The sequence below is a fragment of the Anabrus simplex genome, chromosome 4 (genome assembly GCF_040414725.1).
Source record: "Anabrus simplex isolate iqAnaSimp1 chromosome 4, ASM4041472v1, whole genome shotgun sequence".
Taxonomy (NCBI): Eukaryota; Metazoa; Arthropoda; class Insecta; order Orthoptera; family Tettigoniidae; genus Anabrus; species Anabrus simplex.
In genome coordinates, this window is record NC_090268.1 from 23,190,548 (window position 1) to 23,217,730 (window position 27,183).

The window sequence follows — 27,183 nt, forward strand, 5'->3', positions numbered from 1 at the left end:
AGCGGAGGGATGGTAACCAATCGGGTTGGAGCATTTAAAGAAGGCTGTACTTATGTCCACGACGAGCGGGGCGTAGTGGGCGAACGTCTGTCAGTACTGAAGACTTGGTGAATACCATTTGTTCCTGCACCTAGGAGGTCAGCGCCACGACGATGATGACGACCCAAACACGACCGCGCGACAGTGGCTGACACGGTGTCGTCCCATTTGCGATCACTCTTATCAGTGACATACAGTCAGGTTGCTGTGAGGTACAGGTATACATCCCTCAAATAACTGGCGAAACTACATAGGCTACTAGGATTCTAACGAATCATATGTTGAAACTTAATACATTACTTATATTTACCGTTTGAGACTGACGTGTTAATACCGGTACTGACGGAGAATAAAAAGGACTCAAATGAACCTTTTATTTAGAGTTACCAGATGGTTTTGGGTGGAAGGGTAGTTAAATGAGTTTTAAGAAGTAGGTCAAAAGATGGGCGTATTAAAACCGCTGAATTTTACACTTTCCAATTTCAAAACAAAGGATTTTGCTGTAATACTTCGCTTCTTCGACAGTGCTACCCCCTTTTTTTAAAAAAGCAATTATAGCTCATTTCAAACTCAGCAGTTACACTTTCTTATACAGTGGGGTGGGAGGACTCAGCTCTGGCCTGTGGATACGAACTGCCTCGGCATTTGCCTGGGAGTGAAAATATTAAACCACACAAAACCATTCTGAGAACAGCCGACGGTGGGGTTCAAACCCACGTTTTTTCCGAATGCAGAGCTTGGCTCCATAGCCGTAGCCACTCAGCCTACTTTCAACTATATAAGTCAAATGATAATTTTTGTCTGTACGCTCGGATTAGATGTACAAGATTCCAGAACTTAATGTTAAGAAAATGTTTAGATTGAAATAAGTTTAAGAAATTATAACTCTAAAATGTTAGCGCGAAAAGATGAGATTGCATTCGGTAAATAGTGGGTTCGAACCACATTTTCCACACCCCTGAAGATGGTTTTCCGTGGTTTCCATTTTCACGACAAGCCAGTGTACCTTAATTATGGCTACGACTATTTCCTTCCCACTCCAAGCCCTTTCCTATCCCATTGTCTCCATAAGACTTATCTGTGTCCGTCCGACGTAAAGCCAACGGTAAAAAAGCCCATGCCATCAAACATCCCTGACTTTTCCGTAAATTGCCTCTCTTCGTCTCAATGACCTGCATGTCGTAAGTAAGCACGCAGATAACAACAAAAGCTCCATTAACGATGGATGACTACAGCTAGAATAATAATTACAGTATGTTAAAAACTATAGACTAATATTACCTCAAAAAACGTTCAAGAAAGAGGTGACGGGTTGATAGAATCCTTATCACGCGGTTGCGTGAAGTACGCTCTAATTAGCAGTCCCCCTGCTGCATGGACATTGGAAAACCTTGATAGGCAGCTGATAATTTTACAGTGATCGCAAATGGAACGCGAACTGGTCTTTCTTCACATTCTTTTTGTCCACTGTAATGGGAGTGATCGCAAATGGGACTGATCGAAAATGGGACACAACCGCTGACACATCAGGACGCAGATTGATATGAGAAAGGAATTCAAAAGCTGGTTTCACGATACGGCCAAGTGCCTTAATATGCCTGGACCTTACGTTGAGAAGTAGTTTAAGACACAGGCTTACACGTAGAAACAAGATTTCAAAAATTGCAATACTTTTCCATATCAAAACGGTACTTACTTAAAAAATCATGTCTCATATTTTCATCCATTATAGCAGCTTCTGTATGCAAAGTTACCAAAATGTCGAAATATTTTTATGCAGGATCCCACAGACATAGAGTCGTCACGTTTAAAACATCGGAAATTCCACTGACACAAACTCGAGTTGCAGCCACTACTTTGATAAAAGGAGGTAAACGCCCATCCAAATACACCACTGTGAGTGACTTATTCAGAACATTCGTCAACATTTCTATATTCTGAATGAAAGCTTGGGGTACACGTTGAAGCTAACACACGATGATGATAAAGATCATGGTGGTGGTGGTGGTGGTGGTGATAGTGATGGAGCTAAGATTTCATGCACGAAGTCTCTCTTTCTTTCTTTCTTTCCTTCTTTCTTAAACCGTTTAATAACCGGGGTCGGTTTTTCCCTCGGACTCAATGCGGGATCCCACCCCTACCGCCTCAAGGACAGTATCCTGGAGCGTGAGACTTTGAGTCGGGGGATACAACTGGTGAAGAGGACCAGTACCTCGCCCAGGTGATCTCACGGGCTATGCTGAACAGGGGCCTTGTGGAGGGATGGGAAGACTGGAGGGGACAGCAAAGGAAGATGGAAGGAAGCGGCCATCGCCTTAATTAGGTACCATCCCGGGATTTGCCTCAAAAGCCTCATTATCGTTATACCAATGCAATAATCCAAAATCTCTCATAAGTAGGATAACGAACTCCTGATGCGTAAGCGAGACATTTCTTTCTTTCTTAATCTGCTTTCCCTCCAGGGTTGGCTTTTCCCTCGGACTCAGCGAGGGATCCCACCTCTACCGCCTCAAGGGCAGTGTTCTGGAGCTTCAGACTCTGGGTCGAGGGATACAACTAGGGAGGATGACCAGTAGCTCACCCAGGCGGCCTCACCGGTTGCCGGACAATTGCGGTCACGGACATTTGCGGTCGCCGGACATTTGCGGTCACTGCAACACGGGATGGCTCGCATTAGCTTAATCTCGGGGTATCCCCGCTAACCTGCCTGAGCAACTGCTCGCTCCTTGCAGATCAACATTTTTAATTGAGTGCGAGTGAGAGTGTGTTTGTGTATCTCCTAAATTTCTCATTAAGCTTGAAAAGCGACTTAAGTATGATTATCTTGTACAAAGGAACTAAATTATAACGACGCTTACCTAAAAGCGACAAAAATAATTGACGAAGCTTTAGTTCAGCTGATTTTAAACACGCCAAAATTATTTCAGTACAATAACTATGCCAATCTAAAGCCTGGATAAAGTGTGATGGGAATCCGCATTTTAAAACATGTAATTTACTGTCGAACAAATGATTGTATGTACCGGTACTCGAATTTGGAGGCTGTGCCCCCCTGTGGGTCGGGGACGCAGACGAAGAATACATCCACGGTATCCTCTGCCTATCGTAAGAGGCGACTAAATGGGTCCCCGGGCGCTCACAACTTGGGAGCGTGGGATGGCAGGATCGAACCTGCCAGTTGTGGCCAGAAGACCAGCGCCTCAACCGTGTGAGTCACTGAGTCTAATTCTTTCCCATCGCATTTTCTCCGAAAAATATGTTAGCGTGACGTTAGACTACCAGAAATAAATAAATACATAAATCAGTAAATAAAAAAATGAAAATCCATAGCCTGATTCCAGTCATTTGACCGGGTCAGGGATGGAATGAATGAAGCTCCCATCTAGCGGCGAGGATAGGAATTGTGCCGGCTGCCGAAGCCTGTCGCACTCGTCTGGGGTAATGATTAATGACTGACAGATGAAATGAAACTACATTGGAGAGTGTTGCTGGAATTAAACGTGACAGGGAAATCCGGAATGCCCGGAGAAAAACCTCTCCCGCCTCCACTTCGTCCAGCATAAATCTCACATGGAGTGACCGGGATTTGAACCACGGAACCCAGCGGTGAGAGTCCGGTGCGCTGCCACCTAGCCACGGAGGCCAATAAATAAATAAATAAATAAATAAATAAATAAATAAATAAATAAATAAATAAATAAATTTAATTAATTAACGATGAATTAACTTTTGTTATTCTAAAAATGAAGGACTGGTGCGGAATAAAACAGTGTTTTTTTTACCTTGGCCTACCTTTAATTATTCCACGATAAATAAATAGGAAACTTATTTTTTGAATTAGCCTCTGATGTTTGTATATAAAAATTCACTTTGTGGAGTATTAGAGTTTAAATATCTAATATACAAGCTTGTGAAAAATTACAAAGCCTTGGAACAAAATCTTTAGGCCTACAAATAAAATTATTATTTTCTGTGTGTACTTCAAATTTTTGACTCATATTTCGTTTTTATATTAGCTAAATGATCGGCGTCAAGGTATTAGAATCAGAGGTTCTGGGTTCGATTCCAGGACGGGTCGGGGATTTTAATCGCATCTGGTTAACGCACTACACTAACAAATACCGCAGAAAATCGCCATAGTGAATGCATCCCTCCACACAGGGTTGAAATTAGGAAGGGTATCCGGGCAAAAGCAGGGCCAAGTAAACATGTGTACAACACCATTCACACCGCCAGCGATAGGAAAACAACAGATAGGGAATCTGCCACCTGGGCGACTGCCCTAAATGCAGATCAGTAGTGATTGATTGATTGAATGATGATTTCAGTTTTCGTGATGGTGGTGATTAGCCGGCCCCGTGGTGTAGGGTTAGCGTGTCTGCCTCTCACACGGAGGCCCCGGGTTCGATTCCCGGCCAGGTCAGTGATTTTTACCTGGACCTGAGGGCTGGTTCGAGGTCCACTCAGCCTACGTGATTAGAATTGAGGAGCTATCTGACGGTGAGATAGCGGCCCCGGTATAGAAAGCCAAGAATAACGGCCGAGAGGATTCGTCGTGCTGACCACACGACACCTCGTAATCTGCAGGCCTTCGGGCTGAGCAGCGGTCGCTTGGTAGGCCAAGGCCCTTCAAGGGCTGTAGTGCCATGGGGTTTGGTTTTGGATGGTGGTGATTACTGTTTTTGTGAGAAATTAGAACGGTGCCACAATCCTCCTTTAAAAATAAACAGAAAAAATTCGAATAGGTCCGACTCCCTTTTAGGGAAAAAAGAAGGGAAAGGCCACGAAGAACGTGAAAATTTAAGACTCCCTGAGCTTGGCAAACATCGTACCGTAGGGGTCGGAAGAGAACAAGAGTTGATCAAGAGAGACCGGATATGAAATAGAATATATTTATTTATCATCTACAGAATTGTATGTTACCAAAAGGATGACATGACTTGTTCTTCTCCTTCAGACACACCCAGGTGACGATTTCATGTTGACCTTCCATATACTTTCTGTACATATAACCAGTTGCCTTATTAGTGAATGTCAAATCCTTTACAGCACACAGCAGTAAATACTTACACCAGGAAATTTCGATATAGAATTGTGTTTGTGTCTGAAGGTATCATTCTCTAAACAATGCCGGCGAGAGAAAAAATAATGTTGATCTGCAAGGAGGGAGCAGTACATAGCTCAGGCAGGTTAGCGGGGATACCCGGAGATTAAGCTAATGAGGCCCATCCCCTGCTGCAGTGACCGCAAATGTCCTGTAACAACTGGGGAATTTCTGTGAGTTGGCACAAGTTTACCTCAGTGACCGCAAATGTCCGTGATTTTGCGTTGACCGCAATTGTCCGTGACCGCAAATGTCCGGACACCGCCTCACCTGCTATGCTATGCTGAACAGGGACCTTACCTTGCAGATTGGAAGGGATAGACAAGGAAGAGGGAAGGAAGCGATCGTGGCCTTAACTTAGGTACCATCCCGCATTTGCCTGGAGGATAAGTGGGAAACCACGGTAAACCTCTTCCACGATGGCTGAGGTGGGAATCGAGCCACCTCTACTCAGCTGACCTCGCAAGGCTGAGTGGACCCCGTTCCAGCCCTCGTACTACTTTTCAAATTTCGTGGCAGAGCTGGGAATCGAACCCGGACCACTGGGGGTGGCACCTAACCACACTAACCACTACACCACAGAGGTGGACAAAGGGAATTGAGCCAACGGCACGTGGTGTTCCCAAGCGGTCACCCATCCAAGTACTGACCAAGCCCAATGTTGCTTAATTGCGATGATCGGACGAGATCCGGTGTATTCAACATGATATGGCCGTTGGCAAGCGTCAGATAACAAATATTATAGCAGGAATGGTTGCTGTCATTGACAGGTTTTGAAAACTAAATGAGAATATTTTAAATTAAATGTGAGCGAGATATGGTAAATCAATGGATTCTTCCCAAGACAAGAGAGGTTGGAATCCCAAACAATATGCCTGAGATCTTAAACAAGGAATGGTACGCTGCATGTTCCGCGTTAAGTTGGGGATCCAGTAACTTAGTACAATTTGTACAATGAATAAATGAAGTTAAAATTCTGTAAGCCAACAGAGTGGACTGATGAATTTATCTGTAGAAGAGGGGAAAGGTAAATGCCTAGTTACCGATGATAAGATCTAGTTGGTGATGATTTCAATTTGAAAAGGCTACCATCACAAAATCCTGCAAAAGGAGGATTTCCCATTTTCACACCAGGCAAATGCTGGGACTGTCACGACTGTTACTTCCCCATTCCCTGCGGCACCGACAATCTTCGATGTGTTTGAGCGACGTTAAACCACTAGCAAATAACCGGAAAGAGATGTAGAGGACAGGGGGAAATGTTGCGGAACTCTATGGGAGGTAATGGCACTCCTCATCTAACTATTGGGCGTAAATATCTCAGCTATTCTCTGTCTGTTCTAAGAGGCGACTAAGAGGGGCGACCAAGGGATACTTGTGATTAGCACCATCTTGTGAGGAAAACCATGGATCTACATTACACAGGAGCAGTACCATTATGCGAGAAACACTACGGGTCTGGGCGTTGTTTGTGATAAGTGCCATCGTCTACATTCCATTGGTTGATTTCACTGTGCTCAGAATGGGTCCGCATTACCTATGATTAGTTCCACTATGTCAGGAACACCACAGGTTTGTGTTACCTGTGAGTGGTGCCATTGTGTGTGATATACCATTCGTCTGTATTACCTGTGGTTAGTACCACTATAGGAGTAACACCATGGTTCTGCTTTATCAGAGGTTAGTACCATTTTGAGGGGCTGGTGAGCTTGAATTTGGACCCCTTTGGACAACAAGCAACATCTCTGATAATAAGGAATTGTGAATTGGATCCACTGACTGTTTTGGATTCGTGGTAACGTTTTCATCATCACTCGTTTCAGGGTTCTAGTCAGTGGATACATTTTGAAGCTTTAATTATCGTATCATTTCATTGCACCTCGTACCGTTAGGGGCCGATGACCTAGGTGTTAGGCCCCTTTAAAGAACAAACAAGACAATCAGTATATTTTAGCAGTGTGTAATATGCAAAACTGTATTTGAGAATTGTTAAGCATATGACCTAATTTCTGTTCTTGTTAAGCTGTTATGTCACGCAATCTCCGTGTTTTATACCACAATCATCAATATTCTGCTGTTAGGAATCAAAATCTTCGGATCATAGTATCGTACAAGCTGAACATAACAGCATACCATCTTTGAGCACGTAAGGTGAATAGATTATCAAAGGATAAGCCACTAACCACGCGTGAGCGTTTAGTACGTGCTGTAAAACGAAAAAGAAAGCTTCGCAGCAAGTTAAGCATGAAATGGAAGTGGGCAAGCAATTTCTCCCTTGCGAATTTAACAGGAAGATGTTTTCATGCTAAAAATGTGTTCTCTGTAACTCGAAAATTGCTTTGCATTAGAGCTTAGCTCTTGCTTTCGCCGACATTCATAACCAAGCTTATCTGACGCTGCAATCTGCGTGCTGGCACTCTCTTTATTGCTCACGCTTTCCGTGTAGCAGCGTCTCCCGGACTGCAGTGCACTGCACACTAACAGGTCACAAAACCTATTGCGAGTGCAAGGGGACTGAAGGTATGCATTTATAATATGAAAGAGTTTACATTCTCACTCGTGTTTCGATTGTGTATATCAGTGAATATACCAGGTGGTCCAATAGCCCCTTGCGATCCAGTTTTATGTATCCCTTTACATTTATTACAATTCTGAAAAACATCGGTCCCTCTCCCTAAACCGGGGTGTTTACGGGCTGGAAGACAGCAGGAATCGTGAGGGCCACTATTATTTCGTTATGAGTACCTCGAATGAAACCGTAAAACGAGTGCAGATACGCATAACACGTACTTAGGTGGTGGACGCACAGACCGGGAACACGATACTGTATTGGCTGGGTAGTGGGCACCGGAGGTGAAGTGTCGCAGTAGCTCACATGGCAAGCGGGCGGGAAGATATGTGATAGCGGACAGTGCTCGAGGAAGAAGGCTCGAATCGCATATAAGAATTTGTTATAACAGTCAGTTGTCTGGGATGTAGGAATGTTGAATAATTGATACCCTCCAAGGACTGATTTGTTTATTTGACCCAGAAAAGGGCCGTTGGTATGGAGGTGGTTGATAGAGGCCAGGAAACATGTGGCAGGATTTTAGTTATTCACGTGGTTCAACGCAGTACCTGCTCGAACTGACGACCTCCGTGATCGATACAGAGCTGCGCGTGATGTTGTAAGGACCGTCTGGCCTGTTGCAACATATCTGGCGAAACGGATAGGCATGCCTCGGTGACAAGAACTGGCCGGCTCCTGTTCATACACAACTTGTTTTACATGGCCACACAGAAAAATATCCAGGGGCATAAGATCGATCAATCTGGCAGGCCAGGGGACAGGTCCTGCACTTCCTATCCATTTATCAGGATAAGTCGCATGGAGACGGTTCCGGACGAGCACCGCCGCGTGCGGTGTGGCTCCGTCATGTTGAAACCACATTTTTCAGCGGTTAAGGAGTGGCACATGTTCCAAAAACGGTGGTAGTTTATCTTGGAGAAACCGGAGATAACGTTGACTGATCAGATGGCCCTCAAAGAAATGCGGACCGATGATGTGAACACCCGTGATTCCACGCCATATACTCACGCCCCACTGTACCTACCTGAAAAGCTGTCTCTCGCACACAATGGGGATTATCCACACTCCAGTAATGCATATTATGGCGATTAACGGTTCCATTGTTGTGGTATCGTTCTTCGTCCTTAAATAATAGAGTCGTTAGGAAAACAGGATCAGTGTCCACATATTGCAGGATCCATTGACAGTGCAGATGGTACGGATGAAACCGGTGGGTATGCAATATTCGCACAACAGACGTTCGGCTGATGTTCGTCTCCTGTGCAATGGCCCGTGTGCTAGTATGAGGGTTACGTCGGATAGCGTCAAACACGACCTCTTCATTGTCAGCAGATGTCACAGGATGGTCTCGAACAGGCCTTGTCGTTCACAGGGACGCACTATCCCGCAGGCATCTTTCCACACGCCCGTTGGTTGTCGTCTATCCAGATAGCGTTCTTGGCACAGACGCTGTGCCAGGTATGCATTCTATCTAGCTCCTCCATAGATAAGTAAGATATCGACATACTCGCCGCTGGAATACATGTCGAGGCAGTGAATAAACTTTGCGTTGTGAATTGCTTCGAAGTAGGGGAATTCGCGCAGCTGCATCGCATCGCATGTTGTTATCGTTCCAATGGGGCCTACTTTGTCCTACCTGTGGTCTTCGAAGCTTGGAACATGTACGACGTAGGTAACTGCCCACAGACCATCATCTCCTCATCCTTGTCCAATCCAGCGCCATACCCAATGGAACGATACATGCTGTCTTTTACAGTGTCAAACAAACAAATCAGTCCTTGGAAGCTATCAAGTATGCAACCTTACCACATACCAGGAAAGTGGCTTTTAAACAAGTTTTGTATGTGGGACTCGAACCTCCTACGTCGAGCACTGCCCACTATCACATATCTTCCTGCCTGCTCGGTACCGTGCTCCCGGTCTGTGCGTCCACCTCCTGTATTAAAGTACGTGTTCTGCGCATCTGTACTCGTTTTACGGGTTCATTCGAGGTACGCATAATGAATTAATAGTGGCGCTCACGATTCCTGGTGTCTTCTAGCCCGTGAACACACATCTCGTTATATTACCCCGGTTTAGGGAGAAGGACCGATGTCTTTCAGAATTGTGGTAAATGCGAAGGGTTGCATAAAACTGGATCACAAGGGGCTGGTGAACCACCCGGTAGGTGTGATGTGGGCTCGGAAGTTAAAAATGTTACTTGCTTTACGTCCACTTAACGTGCCAGAAAATCTACCGACATGAGGCTGACGTATTTGAGCACCTTCAAATACCACCGGACTGAGGCAGGATCGAACCTGACAAGTTGAGATCAGAAGGCCAGCGCCTCAACTGTCTGAGCCGCTCAGCCCGTCCAAGGCTCGGAAGTTGAAGACCTATACACTGCCAGAAAAAAACCTATATAAAGACATATAAATATCTGAAAAGGACCTGAAAGCTTGAAAAAGGTGTGCAAATGTGAACGTAATTCATTCATAATTTCAATTTACATCTTTCTTTCTTTCTTTCTTTCTTTCTTTCTTTCTTTCTTTCATTCTTTCTTAATCCGTTTTATTCCCGAATTCTGGTGGTATACAACATACAGTGAAAATAATATGAGTGAAATACTTCTTTTACAGACATTATATATTTTAAATTAACAATTTAAAAATGAATTCCTCCTCCTCCTTCTTCTCCTTATTTATCTGTATATCCTCCAGGATCGGTTTTTCCCCCGGACTCAGCGAGGGCTCCCACATCTTCCTCCTCAAGGGTAATGTCCTGGAGCTTCAGACTTTGGATCTGGGGATACAACTGGGGAGGACGACCAGGGGCCTTGCGTGGGGATGGGAAGATTAGAAGGGATGGACAAGGAAGAGGGAAGGAAGCGGCCGTGACCTTAAGTTAGGTGCCTGGAGGGGAAGTGGGAAACCACGAAAAACCACTTTCAGGATGGCTGAGGTGGGAATCGAACCCACCTCTACTCATATGACCTCCCGAGGCTAAGTGGACCCCGTTCCAGCCCTCATACCACTTTTCAAATTTCGTGACAGCCGGGAATCGAACGCGGGCCATCAGGGGTGGCAGCTAATCACGCTAACCACTACACCACACAGACGCAAGAAGTACTTGCAGAATTTAAAATGATTTTTTTTTCCGCCTAAAATTATTTCATCGAATCCGCAATGGTCATTCTTAAGAAGGAAATGATTATAACTGGAACCACATTTGGCTTAACGACACTAATCAACAAACAACAAACATCATTATTTGACCATAACAAGATCCACTTGTTGAATTATATACATTATATTGAATAGTCGCTAATAAAATTTTCAAACCATTTTCCATTAAAGTTCTTCATAACATAATTCATAAAACGTGAATGTGCGAATTTTCAATATGCGTGGGAGGACAGATGGCAGTCGATGTGATCCCGAGTGAGTGAAACTCCATGTGGGTGTGAATGAGCCGGCCTTCCTGAAGTATATGTGGGGATTCAAGTGTGTGTGTGCGAGTAGAATTACTGGAATGCCGAACAGGTCCCTGAATATTATTGTAAATGATACGTTTATGTAAATACGGAACTGTATATAAGCACATTATGTAGCCTGTAATTGTATATTTAATTATTGGAATTTTAAGTGGGGATGGAGGCGACTTTATATAAGTGGGGCTATGCCATTTTGCCATTTACCATCCCTGAAATATTTCTACACTTTTTGGAAAAAAAATTATTCAGTGTATCCCAGCTCTTTGTGGAGGTGCTGGAGCTAACAAGGCTCAGTTTGGTTTTGGCGAGGAATTTAAGATCGGATGCCCTTCCTGACGCCATGTGATTCTTGAGATGATAATCTCGACCCACAATTGACCGGGATTAGAATCCGAGCCTTCCGGGTTCGAAGCCAGCAGCTAAGCCACGCCCCAAAATAATAATAATAATAATAATAATAATAATAATAATAATAATAATAATAATAATAATAATAATAATAATAATAATAATAATAATAAAGTAAACTCGTGTCCTCATCCTGAGGTGGTGCAGCTATTTTCAGGCACACCCCCATTGGAGGTGAGCCGCATGTACCATTTCAACCACACACCAGCCCTCCTGCTTTTCTTAAATTCCTGACAGTACCGGGAATCGAACCCGGATCCCCGAGGACGGCAGCTAATAACACTAACCGTTACGCTACGGAGGCGGACTATAATAATAATAATAATAATAATAATAATAATAATAATAATAATAATAATAATAATAATAATAATAATAATAATAATAATAATAATAATAATAATAATAATAATAATTGTACCAGGCGGTACACCTCCGCGCCGCTAATTCAAACTTTGCGCCAGTTGAAACTCCTCTAAAGGAAGAAGCCTGAACTCTAACAACCATGTTAATTCTAAAGGTTATCAGAAGATGTCGCTATCTGTAAATTTTGAAGAGTTCTGAACTGTGTCTTTTTCGATTTATTTTTGTTTTCTCTGTAGTGAGAAGTGTGAACATTCTCTTCTAGATGGCACTACTGAAGAAATACAACGGTGCATCCTAGTGCGAAGTGAAAGAACTTTTTTTTGAAGAATTTTAGTATGCATAAGTTTGTTCTTTGTTAAATTTCTTTCAGTCATTGTTTAGGTTGGCTGTATAACCCTTCTCTTTCCACCAGTTTTGAATTCGACCAATGAGTAATTTTTGTAATTAATTTTCCACCAATCCGATATGTCTTCTTCAGTTTTGACTTGTAATCTTTTGGCCGTCCAATAAAACGCTTGTGGGCGGGTGTTATCATTCATGAAAGGTCTCGAATGTTCCGCGAGGGTATATAAACTGCTGATTTTCTGGTCCCTGCGCCACTTCAGTAACATCTATCATTGTGTAAATTATGTAGCAGGGGGCGGGAAGCGCCTCTTTCGTCGGGCAGCAGTTCTTCAATAAGGTAATGGCCTTTTAATAACTTATTTTCTTGCTAGCTCAGCAGTTTAACTCTCGGGGCAGGTTCGATACCTTTTACCATGTAACTTTCCTCTAAAATGTAAAAGACTCTTGGTATAAATTCTATCTCTTTAAACTACAAATTGGGATAAAGAGTGCCTAACCCTCTCGAGCTCCCTTTCATATTGTTTTGAGGTGATTACGTTTTCTCAACCATTTTTCTTCGTTTCGTAATGTAATAAGTTTTCCTATCGTGTCACCTCTTTAGTATGGGATTAGCCCTTGCATATGCGGCCTAGTGCCAAATAGGTTTTAAATAAAATGTATTAGGAGTGCAGTTTCGCCTCCTCTCAAGTTGGTATTTTGGAGGCCATGTAATTGACCTGTTTCTTTACTTAATAGGCCTCAGTAGGTTGGGTATTTTTACCCCTGTTTTAATGTACTTGGAGGACAGCTTGAAAGTAGAGTTTGGTGTGGCCTTTGATAGGCTTGAACTTTGAGAGCGGGTTGCTCTTTCTTAAATTTGGTTTCTGTGTGCCTCGAGCAGGCTTTACTGAGTAATAGGGAGCGAGTGCTCCTGGGCATGATTGGGGTTTTTCTGCCCCTTTGTTAAACCTTGTGTATAAGTAAAGTTGGGCTCATTGCTCAGGGATTGTGTTTCTGGAACTCTAAGACCAATATACATTAATAAACTGTAATTGTAAATTCTTATTTTGTTGCTATATAACTAAGTTCCTGTTGTACTTGTTATTTCTTGATCTCGGAAAGGAAATATAACCTTGTTGAATTTTAAATTAACTTTAATTCCGTAAGTTGAGACCTGTTCATCCCAGCACCTTCTTTCACCTCTAACTACCACGGAGAACTCCGTAACAAGTGGTAGCAGAGCGTGGTTGAATGGGTCTCAATTTAGCCCCTTTTGACGGCTAAACATTGCTTTGCTTTCGAACTCTAACAATTTTCTCTGTCGCTGGACTTTTCCTTTTCATTTATCAAAATTGTTAAATTTTGTCATCATGCCCGGCCCTCGCGATGTCCTCCATTTCAACTATTTGCGCAAGGAGGAGTTGATCTATGAATTAACAATTAGAAATGTGCAATCTGGAGGCACGGTTGCGGTAGACAGAAATAAGGTTAGAGAGTCCCTTGATTTGCCCATTTCCATCCCCACTTTGGGAGAGAAAGAAATTGATGACTCTCTCTCCACGATCACGGACAATACTAAAGAGCTGGCATCTATAATTACCTTTTTTGAAGAAAATGACCCTTCTCCTAATCAAATTAAACGTGTGCAAGCCAGGTTATTTCATTTTTCTAATAGAGTTAACGAACTGTTGCCTCTGAAGTTGAATGACATTCAGAGGAAGGAAGCTAGCGTTGTTCTTGAAAATCTTTCTGAATTGTCCAGTAAGGTTACCCAATTGTTAACTGGGGAGGTTCCTCCCAAAACCGACCAACCTGCTACGGTAAACGTAGTCAGCGAGGACCGTTCTCCCCCCGGGGAAGAAAGTTCTAAATCGATAGGAGTTCAACAAACCTCTGCCCCATTAGACCATGAATCTGAACGACGTACCTCATTGAATAATGTTCGTTCTGAATTAGCTTCCTTGCCACTTCAACCTTTACCTACTATGTCACCCGGGTTCAGCAGCTTGCCTCATCCATTAGCAATGTTGCTCAGAGGGATTTCTAAGTTTTCGGTTAACTCTACCAGTGAAGTTATTTCATTCTTAAGGTTTTTAGTTGAATTTCAGGACCATGCTCTTGTTTTTTCTCTTTCTCCATGTCAAATGTTGCAGATAATTTATCCCTATGCAATTGGTGTTCTCTCGGACAAAATTGTTAGGTCAATAGCGGAACAGTCACCTATTGAAGATTTTCATGCACACCTTCTTGCAAATTTCATCCCTGCTCGTGCGAGGTCATCTCTGATTCAGAAGTACTATTATCGAGTACAGGGACTGGATGAAAATATTGCCGATTTCATACAAGACATTAAATTCTATACCAGGGTGTTTGCTCTTCACTTCCCTGAAGATCAGATTGTACAGGCCATTGTGGAAGGCATTTCTCCATCTTACAAATCATACTTGTGTTTTGCGTCGCGTCCGCAAACTTTTGCCGAGTTAGAGGCTATGGCCGTCTCCGCCGAAGGAGTTAGATACGCCGATACCTTGCGTGTCGCGAAAGAACCCCTCCTTCTTTTAGTAATCCACGGCCTCCACCTCGCCGACCAGTCACACCCCGTAAATGTTATGCTTGCGGGTCGCCCGACCAATTTCGATATAAATGTCCATTGGTCAAATCTAGTAGGACAAATAATGGAGCAGGTTCATCACAAGGCTGTTTTAAATGTGGGGCTTTCTCACATATCGCCAAGAATTGCCCAAATTTGAATAGCACCCCCTCCTGCTCAACTTCTGGTGCAACTTCCACCAATGCCAATAATAATAAGTAACTAGTGGCTTCGGCTGAGTCGACTAATCCATCTTCCCGAGGCTTGTAAACATGTCAAAATTTCAGGGAAAACTCAGTCTTCAAATTTATCTTTTGAATGGCCCAGAGAATGTCTTAGGATTGCGGCGGATCCCCCCCGCACCTGTTCCTTTTCTCAAAATTGAATTAAATAATGAACCTGTAACAGCTCTGTTAGACTCTGGCAGTGTTTGTTCTATTATTTCGGCTGAATGGTATTCGAAATTGAAATCTATGTGTAAACTTCTTGACTATTGCTCATCTTCTGTTCAATATGTTTCGGCTAATTCTTCTCCATTAGAAATTTTAGGTTCCTTAAAAGCCAAAATTCGTATTTCTAAATTTACTTGGAAAGTTAAATTGTTTGTGGCAAAGCACTTATCTTGCCCCATTATATTGGGAGCCGACTTCATGTCACATACGGGTCTAGTGCTCGATCTTCAAAGTAAGTCATGCACATTCAAATTTGCTTCTAATTGTAAAATCCCCTTATTGAAATGTAATTCTGTATCATGTTCATCTGTTTCGCCTACCCAGGATGATATGTTGTTAGATCTTAGACATCTACCTGAGGAGCAGGCTGACAGTATTCGTAAGTTGTGTCAGTCGTTTCCAGAGGTGTTCTCTGATACTCTTGGTGTTACTGACCTGATGGAATACAAAATTGAGGTCACGGATTCGATTCCTGTCCGTTTTCCACCTTATAGGCTATCTCCACCTAAAATGAAGGCATTGAAAGAAATCATCGACCAAATGTTAAAGGATGGTATTATTAGCCCCTCTAAGTCGGCGTATTCTTCACCTATATTTCTAGTCCCGAAACCCCAAGGTGGCTTCAGGCCTGTCATTGATTATAGGGCTCTCAATCGGAAGGTGGTGTTACAATCTGTGCCCCTTCCTGACCTTCATTCTTGTTTTTCATGGTTTCGTAAAGCTAAGTTCTTTACCATCTTGGATCTAAATCAGGCCTATAACCAAATTCCTCTGGCTGAAGAATCTAAACATCTTACAGCGTTTGCCACGGATTGGAATCTGTATGAATACAACCGCGTGCCTTTCGGGCTCCCCACGGGAGCAGCCGTACTTACCAGACTGCCAGATAGGGTATTCTCCGACATCAATTTTGAGTACTTGTACCACTATCTCGATGATGTCATCGTATTTTCGGAAACATTCGAAGAACACCTAGATCATCTGCGAGAAGTTCTCAATCGCCTTCGCAAAGCTGGGTTAACTGTGAAATTGTCCAAGGTCGCCTTCGCTAAACCCTCTATGTCATTCCTAGGGCATATTGTCTCGCCCGATGGTGTCCCAGTCGATCACTCTAGAACACAGGCCATCCGTGATTTCAAGCCTCCCAAGGACATCAAAGGTATTGCCAGGTTCATTGGTATGGTGAATTTCTTCAGGAAGTTTATTCCTAATTTCGCTAATAGAGCGGCGCCCTTGAACGTTCTTCGTAGGCAAGGCATCAAATTTGAGTGGGGACCTTCTCAACAAGCCGCTTTTGAAGATCTTAAATTAGCTCTTTGTAATGCCCCTGTCCTTGCTATGCCAGATTTCTCGAAGAAATTCATCGTCCAAACCGAAGCGTCGTCGTCGGCGGTAGCTGCAGTCCTTCTTCAAGAGACTGAACTAGGGAGGCGACCCATCGCCTATGCCTCTAGGACTCTATCGGCTCAAGAAGCCAAGTATTCCATCTATGAGCTCGAAGGTTTGGCAGTTTTATTTGCCTTAGAAAAGTTCCGTCTCTATTTGGAACATGTCAAATTCGACTTGGAGACTGATAATCAAGCCCTAAGCTGGGTCTTAGGTAGGCCGCGTCGTACTGGTCGTATAGCCCGGTGGGCCATCCGAATTTCTGCCTTCCAATTTGACGTTAGGCATATCAGAGGTACTGAAAATGTTGTCGCAGACGGACTCAGCCGTATGTTTTCCAATGACGTCGCGACCCATGAATCGGTCGATAGTTCATCACCTCCCGAGTCCATTCTATTTGAGGTTAATGCCATCTTAACAGATGCTCCCATGCTCTTTAGGGATATCGAGAAATATCAACGTGAAGATCCAACGCTGGCTCCGATCATGGAAACCCTTTCTTCTGGGGAACATGTTGTCCCTTATGTACTGAGGAATCGGGTTTTATGTTGCCCTTCGAGGAATGATGAGATGATGAAAGTTGTAGTTCCAGCGGTTCTTGTACCAATGATCTTCAAGTACTATCATGAGACCCCATTAGGGGGGCATTTAGGCATCTTTAAAACCCGTGAAAAGATCCGTGAAATGTTTATCTGGAAGGGTATGGACGGTGAAATTCGTGAACAAGTTAAAGCTTGTAAATCTTGTTTGCTTAGTAAACCAACCATGTCCACCAAGGTAGGCCTTCTGGCTTCTCATCAAGCGTCGCGCCCAATGGAACGCCTGTATATTGATTACGTAGGACCCTTCCCCCAGTCAAAGGGGAATGCCAACAAGTTCATCCTTGTATGTGTAGATGGTTTTACAAGATTTTCTTGGTTATTCCCGACTAAGCTGGCTACCGCTCAGTCCACCATTACTTGTTTAAATTCTATCTTTGCTTCTTTTGGTCCGTGTCAATATATTGTGTCCGACAATGCTAAGGCTTTCACATCCAATCTATTTCGTAAATTCTGTTTTGATCTGTCCATATCTCATGTGACTACTTCTGCTTATTATCCCCAACCATCTCTTGCCGAAAGCGTCAATCGTAACCTCAGGTCGGCTCTTATTGCTTATCATCATGAAGACCATTCCAGGTGGGACACGTCCCTGCATTGGTTAGCTTTCGCTCTGAATTCGGCTGTTCATGAGTCACATAAATTTACTCCAGCTTCGTTGATATTCAAGTTTGTTCCCAACACGCCGCTCTCCAACCTTTGGTCTTTGAGTGATATTCTACCTGAGACAATAGATCCAGATAATATTAAAGATCTTTGGAAGAAGGCTAAAGCCAATCTTAAAGTGTCGCATGAAAAGGTTAGGGAAAGATATGATCGTGGACGGAGACCCACCAATTTGAAGGTAGGTGACCAGGTGATGGTCATAAATTTTGTTCCCGCGGGCAAGCTTGCCCCCAGATTTCATGGGCCGTGTATTATTTTCGATTTCCTTACACCCGTTACCTTATTGCTAAGCAATCCAGCCACCGAGAGGATATTTAGTGTTCACTTGTCGCAGGTGAAACCTGTGTAGCTTCCGTGCTAACGTAGCTGATTTTATATTTGCTTTAACATTTTTAAAAAAATTCGGAAGGTTATATTTTTTTTGGTTGCATTTTTGAGGCCTTCTGCCCTTGGAGTCAGGTTCCTTGTATTTAAGCATTTATTGTACACCTTCCCCGACCAGTTAAACTGCCATCCTGTCCTTGCCATGGCCATTACCATGCTCCCGTCTCCTGCTCACATAAAACAGTGGCTAAGTGAAGTGAAAAACAAACCTCCACGCCGCTGGCCCCTCCACCTCACCACTAAGACTGTACCCTAAAATCATTCTGGTCCAACAAAATTCTGCCACCGAGATCTTAATGTTTCAGTGCCCCCGCAGCAGCGCGGCGCCGTACCGCCACTGAGGTGGGGTATGGGCCCGCCCCTTTCCAGTGAGGCCAACCAGTGTGCGGCGAGCCGGAGTCCTCCCCCCGGCCAAGGCTGATGTGCGGCGCACAACCTGCAACTGGCCCGCGACCTGTATGATCGCCGCGGGCGCGGCGTGCTTCTACTCCACTACTCCTCTCATAGTGCGGGCGAGCGGTATCTCAGGGTACTTGAGGGGTCCGAGCGGCTTCCTGTAGACACAAGCAGCGGCGGCTGGTCTGGCCGTCAAACTTAATCAACATTGAATGTACTTAATCAGCTACATGGACATTTAATATCATCAATTACTACATTTTTGAATTCAACTGCAATATTTGGTGGACTTAGAAAATTTTTTTTCACTTTCAAGGATTAAAAGTTTTTCCCTCCGAATTCAACTTCTACAAGCAAAAAGACATTACATCAAAAGTAACTACAAAGAATTTTGAAACTGGATCCAATCATTTTAGAAAATTTGGTTGTAAATACTTCTGCAATTAACGTCTATATCAACATCATAACTTGGACCTTATTTTAAAACAAAAGTTTATGTTCTTCTGTGTTACCCCTGGGAGGGACTTTTGGTGGGGGGGAGGTCTGTACCAGGCGGAACACCTCCGCGCCGCTAATTCAAACTTTGCGCCAGTTGAAACTCCTCTACTAGAGGAAGCCTGAACTCTAACAACCATGTTAATTCTAAAGGTTATCAGAAGATGTCGCTATCTGTAAATTTTGAAGAGTTCTGAACTGTGTCTTTTTCGATTTATTTTTGAATTTTCTCTGTAGTGAGAAGTGTGAACATTCTCTTCTAGATGGCACTACTGAAGAAATACAACGGTGCATCCTAGTGCGAAGTGAAAGAACTTTTTTTTGAAGAATTTTAGTATGCATAAGTTTGTTCTTTGTTAAATTTCTTTCAGTCATTGTTTAGGTTGGCTGTATAACCCTTCTCTTTCCACCAGTTTTGAATTCGACCAATGAGTAATTTTTGTAATTAATTTTCCACCAATCCGAGATGTCTTCTTCAGTTTTGACTTGTAATCTTTTGGCCGTCCAATAAAATGCTTGTGGGCGGGTGTTATCATTCATGAAAGGTCTCGAATGTTCCGCGAGGGTATATAAACTGCTGATTTTCGGGTCCCTGCGCCACTTCAGTAACATCTATCACTGTGTAAATTATGTAGCAGGGGCGGGAAGCGCCTCTTTCGTCGGGCAGCAGTTCTTCAATAAGGTAATGGCCTTTTAATAACTTATTTTCTTGCTAGCTCAGCAGTTTAACTCTCGGGGCAGGTTCGATACCTTTTACCATGTAACTTTCCTCTAAAATGTAAAAGACTCTTGGTATAAATTCTATCTCTTTAAACTACAAATTGGGATAAAGAGTGCCTAACCCTCTCGAGCTCCCTTTCATATTGTTTTCAGGTGATTACGTTTTCTCAACCATTTTTCTTCGTTTCGTAATGTAATAAGTTTTCCTATCGTGTCACCTCTTTAGTATTTGATTAGCCCTTGCATATGCGGCCTAGTGCCAAATAGGTTTTAAATAAAATGTGTTAGGAGTGCAGTTTCGCCTCCTCTCAAGTTGGCATTTTGGAGGCCATGTAATTGACCTGTTTCTTTACTTAATAGGCCTCAGTAGGTTGGGTATTTTTACCCCTGTTTTAATGTACTTGGAGGACAGCTTGAAAGTAGAGTTTGGTGTGGCCTTTGATAGGCTTGAACTTTGAGAGCGGGTTGCTCTTTCTTAAATTTGGTTTCTGTGTGCCTCGAGCAGGCTTTACTGAGTAATAGGGAGCGAGTGCTCCTGGGCATGATTGGGGTTTTTCTGCCCCTATGTTAAACCTTGTGTATAAGTAAAGTTGGGCTCATTGCTCAGGGATTGTGTTTCTGGAACTCGAAGACCAATATACATTAATAAACCGTAATTGTACATTCTTATTTTGTTGCTATATAACTAAGTTCCTGTTGTACTTGTTATTTCTTGATCTCGAAAAGGAAATATAACCTTGTTGAATTTTAAATTAACTTTAATTTCGTAAGTTGAGACCTGTTCATCCCAGCACCTTCTTTCACCTCTAACTACCACGGAGAACTCCGCAACAACAACAACAATAATAATAATAATAATAATAATAATAATAATAATAATAATAATAATAATAATAATAATAATTAAAAGAGTACAGAAGTTTAAATATCTAGGGGAATGGATAACCCCAACAGGACTACCAGGAATAGCATTACAGGAAAGGGCAAGAAAGATGGAAGCAGCATACCAGTTATGTCGAAATGTCTACAATAAAAAATCAGTTTCATTCACTGCAAAAATCAGACATTACAACACTGTCATCAAACCAGAAAGTCTATATGCGATCGAATGTATTCCACTGAACAGGAAGGGCTTACTAGAAAACATTGAAAAGACAGAAAGGAAGATCTTGAGGAAGATACTAGGGCCCAGGAAAGTGGGTCAAGAATTTAGACTGCGACCAAATGAGGAACTATACAAAAGGACCGAAAAAATCACAACATCCTTCAAGAAGAGAAGACTCTGCTTCTACGGACACATTAAAAGAATGCCACCAGAGAGAACAGCCAAGCGAATTCTGGAATACATGGAGAACAGGAAGACACAAACTAGCTGGCTTAAAGGGGTCAAGGAGGATATGGAGGAAAATAATATATCACAGCAGGCAGTATACAACAGACAGGAATACAGAAAAATCATCAACAAAATTAAGGGATTCAAAGATCAAAGTAGCAAAAAACGGACCGGCAACAACTGGTCACGAGAACGTAAAGAAGCCCACTCCGAAAGGATGAAGAAGTACTGGGCCGATCGAAAGAGGAAGAACCGTAAATGAATGATGCTTAACGTGGTCCATAGTAGACCTATTCGAAAACAATAATAATAATAATAATCCCGTGGGGGTTTCAGCCTGTTCCCCTATCGGGCGCGTCTCAGGTGGCGGATCGGGAGGCTCGCCGGACGTGTTCGGAGGGTTTGAGGGAAATAAAATACCTCTCGCGGACCAAAAACAGGCACAGCTCGAGAACATCTTCAGCAACCTCTGAAGCTCACTACTTCAGTTGTAACCATGACACCGACATAGGTCGATGTCCCCAATACTTTTAACTTGATAGCATGATGGAATCAACCTACAATATAACTACCCCAGGCCCTTGTAGATATACTAGTTTTTCTCGGTCATCGGACTCTGGGGGACCGAGAACATCATGCGGGAATGTATCGGAGCTTCCCAAATCTCTTCGCCCAAAATGCAAAACTTTCTTTCGTAGTCTAAACATCAACACACTTCAGAAAACTGGGAAGTTAAAACAATTGACAGACATGTTAGATAACTTATACATACAAATGTTAGCACTTCAGGAAACCAGATACACGATGAAAATCATTTTGACTCAGGAAATTATAGAATTTACAAAGGCAAGCCAGCAATCTCCCTTCATAAGAGACCATTACAATTAGGCACAGGATTTGCTGTAAGAAGAAACATTGTAAACTCAGTACTTAACTTTTCTTCGCCTTCTGAAATAATTTCAACACTATCCATTAAATCAGGAAACAAAGCTTATACATTAATTAATGCGCATGCACCCACCAATAACTACAATCAAAAAGATCCACAAATGGTGGAAGACTTCTGGGAACTGCTAGAAGAAACTACAGCCACAATTACAAATCATCACATAAAAATTCTATTAGGAGATTTCAATGCCCAAATCGGTAGGGACAGGAAATTCAGGACCATTGTAGGACTATACCCAGCGCACAATAGAACTAATAAAGATGGAGAAAGATTAATTGATTTTTGCAAAAATTTTGATCTCAAATTAATGTAACACATTTCCGGGCGCTTCCACACAAGAAAACAACCTGGAGATGCCCAAATTTTCACTTTGGAGAATTTCAAGTAGATCATGTGGCTATTCCCGAGAAAAATCATAAAGAAATTATGAATGTTAAAGTTAAAAAAAGGATCATTGACTCTGACCACCATCTATCCTTAATCAAGGTCAAATTTCAACCAAACAGGTCCAAACCCAGAATAACAAAACAACCTGCGTGTCGATCCGGAATTTCTTAAACAGAACACTAGTATTCCTACTCACAATTCTTCGAACTGGTTAGAACTCAAAGACATACTTTTGAAGGCTTCTCGAAATGTTGGCACACCTCCCAGGAAACGCAAACATAGGTGGTGGAATGAAACCTGCGACAAGGCCATAAACTTCAGAACTAAAGCCTGGCAGAATTGGAATTCTCATAAAACTGAACAAATCTGGCAGGAATTCACCAAAATACAGAAACAAACATAAAAAATTATCAGGTATGAAAAACGCAAATACGAACACTACAGATTGGCAGAAATTGAAGAAGATTTCACAAAAAACAATACACGAAACTTCTACAAAACTTTCAGAGAAGAATTATAAAATTATCAGGCACCTTGTTTTTGCTTCAAACGCCCAGATGGGACATTGGAAACGAATAATCAAGAGAACTGCAAACTTCTAGCAGATTATTTCCAGGATCTTTTAAACTGTGAATCCCCTAAAGAACAACTCACCTTTGAAAAACCCTTATCTAATCAAGATTCAGAACCCCCAACACTGGAAGAAGTCAAAGAAATAATCCATGGACTCAAAAATAATAAAGCCCCGGGGGAGATGGTATAATTGCCGAAATGCTGAAGATATGAGGTGACAGCGTAGCCCGGAAAATCGACTCGATTCTTGAGAACATCTGGATCACTGAAGAAATTCCGGAAGATTGGAAATGTGCGCTTATCCATCCACTACAAAAGAAAGGGGATAAAACGAACATCAATAATTATAGAGGAATTAGCTTGATACCAGTTGCTTACAAAAGTTTTCCAAAGCCTTGCTCACTAGACTTGAGAAACAAACAGACCATGTAATTGGTGAATACCAGGCAGATTTCCGAAAAGGAAGATTTTGTACAGAACAAATCCTTAATCTCAAAACTATCCTCCAAATGCGCAAAACCAGACAAACAGTCATTACTTTTGTAGATTTCAGAAAAGCATATGACTCTATAGACCGTCAGACACTTTTCAATACTCTAGAAGAATTTCAAGTGTATAAGAAAACAAGAGAATTAATCAAACAAACATTAACTGGCACAACTTCAAAAGTTAAATTCCTAGGCGAAATATCTGAGCCTTTTCTTGTTAACACCGGGGTCCGTCAAGGGGATGATTTATCGCCGTTACAGTTTAACTTGGTACTTGAGAAAGTAATCAGGACCTGGGAAAAGGAAACAAAAGGAGTAACCCTTGGAAGACTACAGTAGTATAATAGACGGGTTCGGCCGCCTCCTCCTCCTCCGGCTCTCGGAAGAGGCCTCCTCCTCAGCCAGTGGCCTCCTCCTCCTCCTCAGCCAGTGGCCTCCCAGTGGCCACCTCCTCCTCCTCCTCAGCCAGTGGCCTCCCAGTGGCCTCCTCCACCTCAGCCAGAGGCCTCTTCCAGTGCTGCCAACTTAACCTAACTAGCGCGAGATAAACAAAGCCACGTGCTTTTTGACAGACAACAACGCACCGCTAACCTCAGTACTGCCATCTTGACGGGCCTAAACCTCAGTAGTGCCAACTTAACCTCACAAGCGCGAGGTAAACAAAGCCACGTGCTTTTTGACAGCCACGTGCTTTTTGACAGATTTGTAAACAAAGCCACGTGCTTTTTGACAGCTGTCATCGACAACAACGCATCGCAAACCTCAGGACTACCATCTTGACGGGCCTAAACCCCAGTAGTGCTAACTTAACCTAACTAGCATGAGGTAAACAAAGCCACGTGTTTTTTGACAGCCACGTGCTTTTTGACCGATTTGTAAACAAAGCCACGTGCTTTTTGACAGACAACAACGCATCGCTAACCTCAGTACTGCCATCTTGACGGGAATAAACCTTAGTGGTACCAACTTAACCTAACTAGCATGAGGTAAACAAAGCCACGTGCTTTTTGACAGCTGTCATCCGCCATCTTTAAACTACAGAGCGCTGTGCTGCCCTCTTTCGTCACCTGTCATCGGCAGTGCTGCCATCTTGGCGGGCCTAAACCTTAGTGCTACCAACTTAACCTCACTAGCTCGAGATAAACAAATCCACGTGCTTTTTGAAAGCCACGTGCTTTTTTGACAGCTGTCATCCGCCATCTTTAATCTATAGAGATCAGTGCTGCCCTCTTTAGCTACTTACCTTTGAAATGTGGTGGCGGATAATTTGAAAAATGCTTTTTGACAGCAGCCATCTTTGTACACCGTGCTGCCCTCTTTAGCTAGATACCTGTGGTGGCAGACAATTTCACGTGACAGCAGCCATCTTTAATCAAGAGAGCACCGTGCTGCCCTCTATGTGGTGGCGGCAATTTGAAAAATTCTACATTCTCTTGTTTGGAAACAAACCCATGCGCTTTTTTTGACAGCTGCCATCCGCCATCTTTAATCCAGAGAGCACCGTGCTGCCCTCTTTAGCTACTTACCTTTGAAATGTGGTGGCGGCAAATTCCACGTGCTCTTGGTTGGAAACAAAGCCATGTGCTTTCTTGACAGCTGACATCCGCCATCTTTAATCTATAGAGCACAGTGCTGCCATCTTTATCGTAGTAGATGTAAATTCGTCACAGCTGTCATCCGCAGTGCTGCCATCTTGACGGGCCTAAACCTTAGTGCTACCAACTTAACCTCACTAGCGTGAGATAAACAAATCCTCATGCTTTTTTGACAGCTGTCATCCACCATCTTTAATCTATAGAGCACAGTGCTGCCCTCTTTAGCTACTTACCTTTGAAATGTGGTGGCGGATAATTTGAAAAATGCTTTTTGATAGCAGCCATCTTTGAGCACCATGCTGCCCTCTTTAGCTAGATACCTGTGGTGGCAGGCAATTCCGCGTGACAGCAGCCATCTTTAATCATGAGAGCACCGTGCTGCCCTCTACGTGGTGGCGGCAATTTGAAAAATTCTACATGCTCTTGTTTGGAAACAAACTCACGTGCTTTTTTCTGACAGCTGTCATCCGCCATCTTGCATCACAAACCTCTGTGCTGCGCTCTTTAGCTAGATACCTTTGAAATGTGGTGGCGGCAATTTGAAAAAAATCTATGTGCTCTTGTTTAGTAAACAAAGCCACGTGCTTTTTTTGACAGCTGTCATCCACCATCTTTAATCAATAGAGCACTGTGCTGCTATCATGCGGGTAATTTCATCACCTGTCATCCGCCATCTTTAATCTACAGAGCACCGTGCTGCTCTCTGTAGTAGCGGGCAATTTGAAAAGTTCTGTTAGCTGTCATCCGCCATCTTTGAGCGCCGAGCTGCCCGGTGGCGGCAAATTCCACGTGCTTTACAAACTCACGCGCTTTTTTGTCAGCTGTCATCCGCCATCTTACATCGCAAACCTCAGTGCTACACTCTATGTGGTGGCGGATAATTTAAAAAAGAAAAATTCTACATCAGTCCTCTCTCGACGCTAATTGCACAAGATGGTGGCTATACATGACTCCTTAAAGGTGCTTATGCAAGATGGCCGCTATACATAGACTCCCTTGGGTTGCTTGCGCAAGATGGCGGTTATACATGGCTCCTTTTGAAATATGGTGGCGGATAATTTAAAAAGAAAAATTCTACATCAGCTATCTCTCGACGCTAATTGCACAAGATGGTGGCTATACATGACTCCTTAAAGGTGCTTATGCAAGATAACCGCTATACATAGACTCCCTTGGGATGCTTGCGCAAGATGGCGGTTATACATGGCTCCTTATGAGACGCCCTAGAGATGCTTGCGCAAGATGGCGGTTGCTCTTATGAGGTGGCTTAAGGGTCCTTGCACAAGATGACTAGAGACGCCCTAAGGATGCTTGCGCAAGATGGCGGACACAAGATGGCGGCTATACACAACTCCTTATGAGACGCTTTAAGGGTGCTTGCGCAAGATGGCTGCTGCTCTTAGCTTAGAGGCTAACGTGTCGTGCTAGTTCGATTCATTAAATTTGGGGTTTAAATGCAAAATGTTAAATATCTCGAAAGCAGTGCATCGTAGAGCAAAACGGACAAAAATTTTCTGACCAATGATTTAACAGCTGCTGTTATGCATGCGGTGGAGGGCAATTTGAAATTCTATGTGCTTAATCAACAGAGCACCCTGCTGCCCTCTTTAGCTGAAATGTGGTGGTGGATAATTTGAAAAATTCTTTTGACAGCTATCATCCTTAAACAATGGCGACTATACATAGGCTGTTAAGGCCTTATCATGCTCCTCCTCCTCCTCCTCCTCCTCCTCCTCCTCCTCCTCCTCCTTCTCTACCTCCTCCTCCGCCTCTTATGTCAAGGCATAGCTTTATATCGAACAAGTTTAAACCTGCATCGCGAAGGCAAGCGTGTGCAGCGATAACATTATTGTGCATGTTTAGACTTTCGAAACATAAGAAGAGTAGA

At 43.1% G+C, this 27,183-nt stretch overlaps 1 pseudogene; it reads right to left on the minus strand.

Annotated features, from left to right (window-relative positions):
* Nucleotides 1-5,744: 5,744 nt before the first annotated feature.
* On the minus strand, nucleotides 5,745-5,863 carry LOC136872984 (5S ribosomal RNA; annotated as a pseudogene).
* Nucleotides 5,864-27,183: the final 21,320 nt, after the last annotated feature.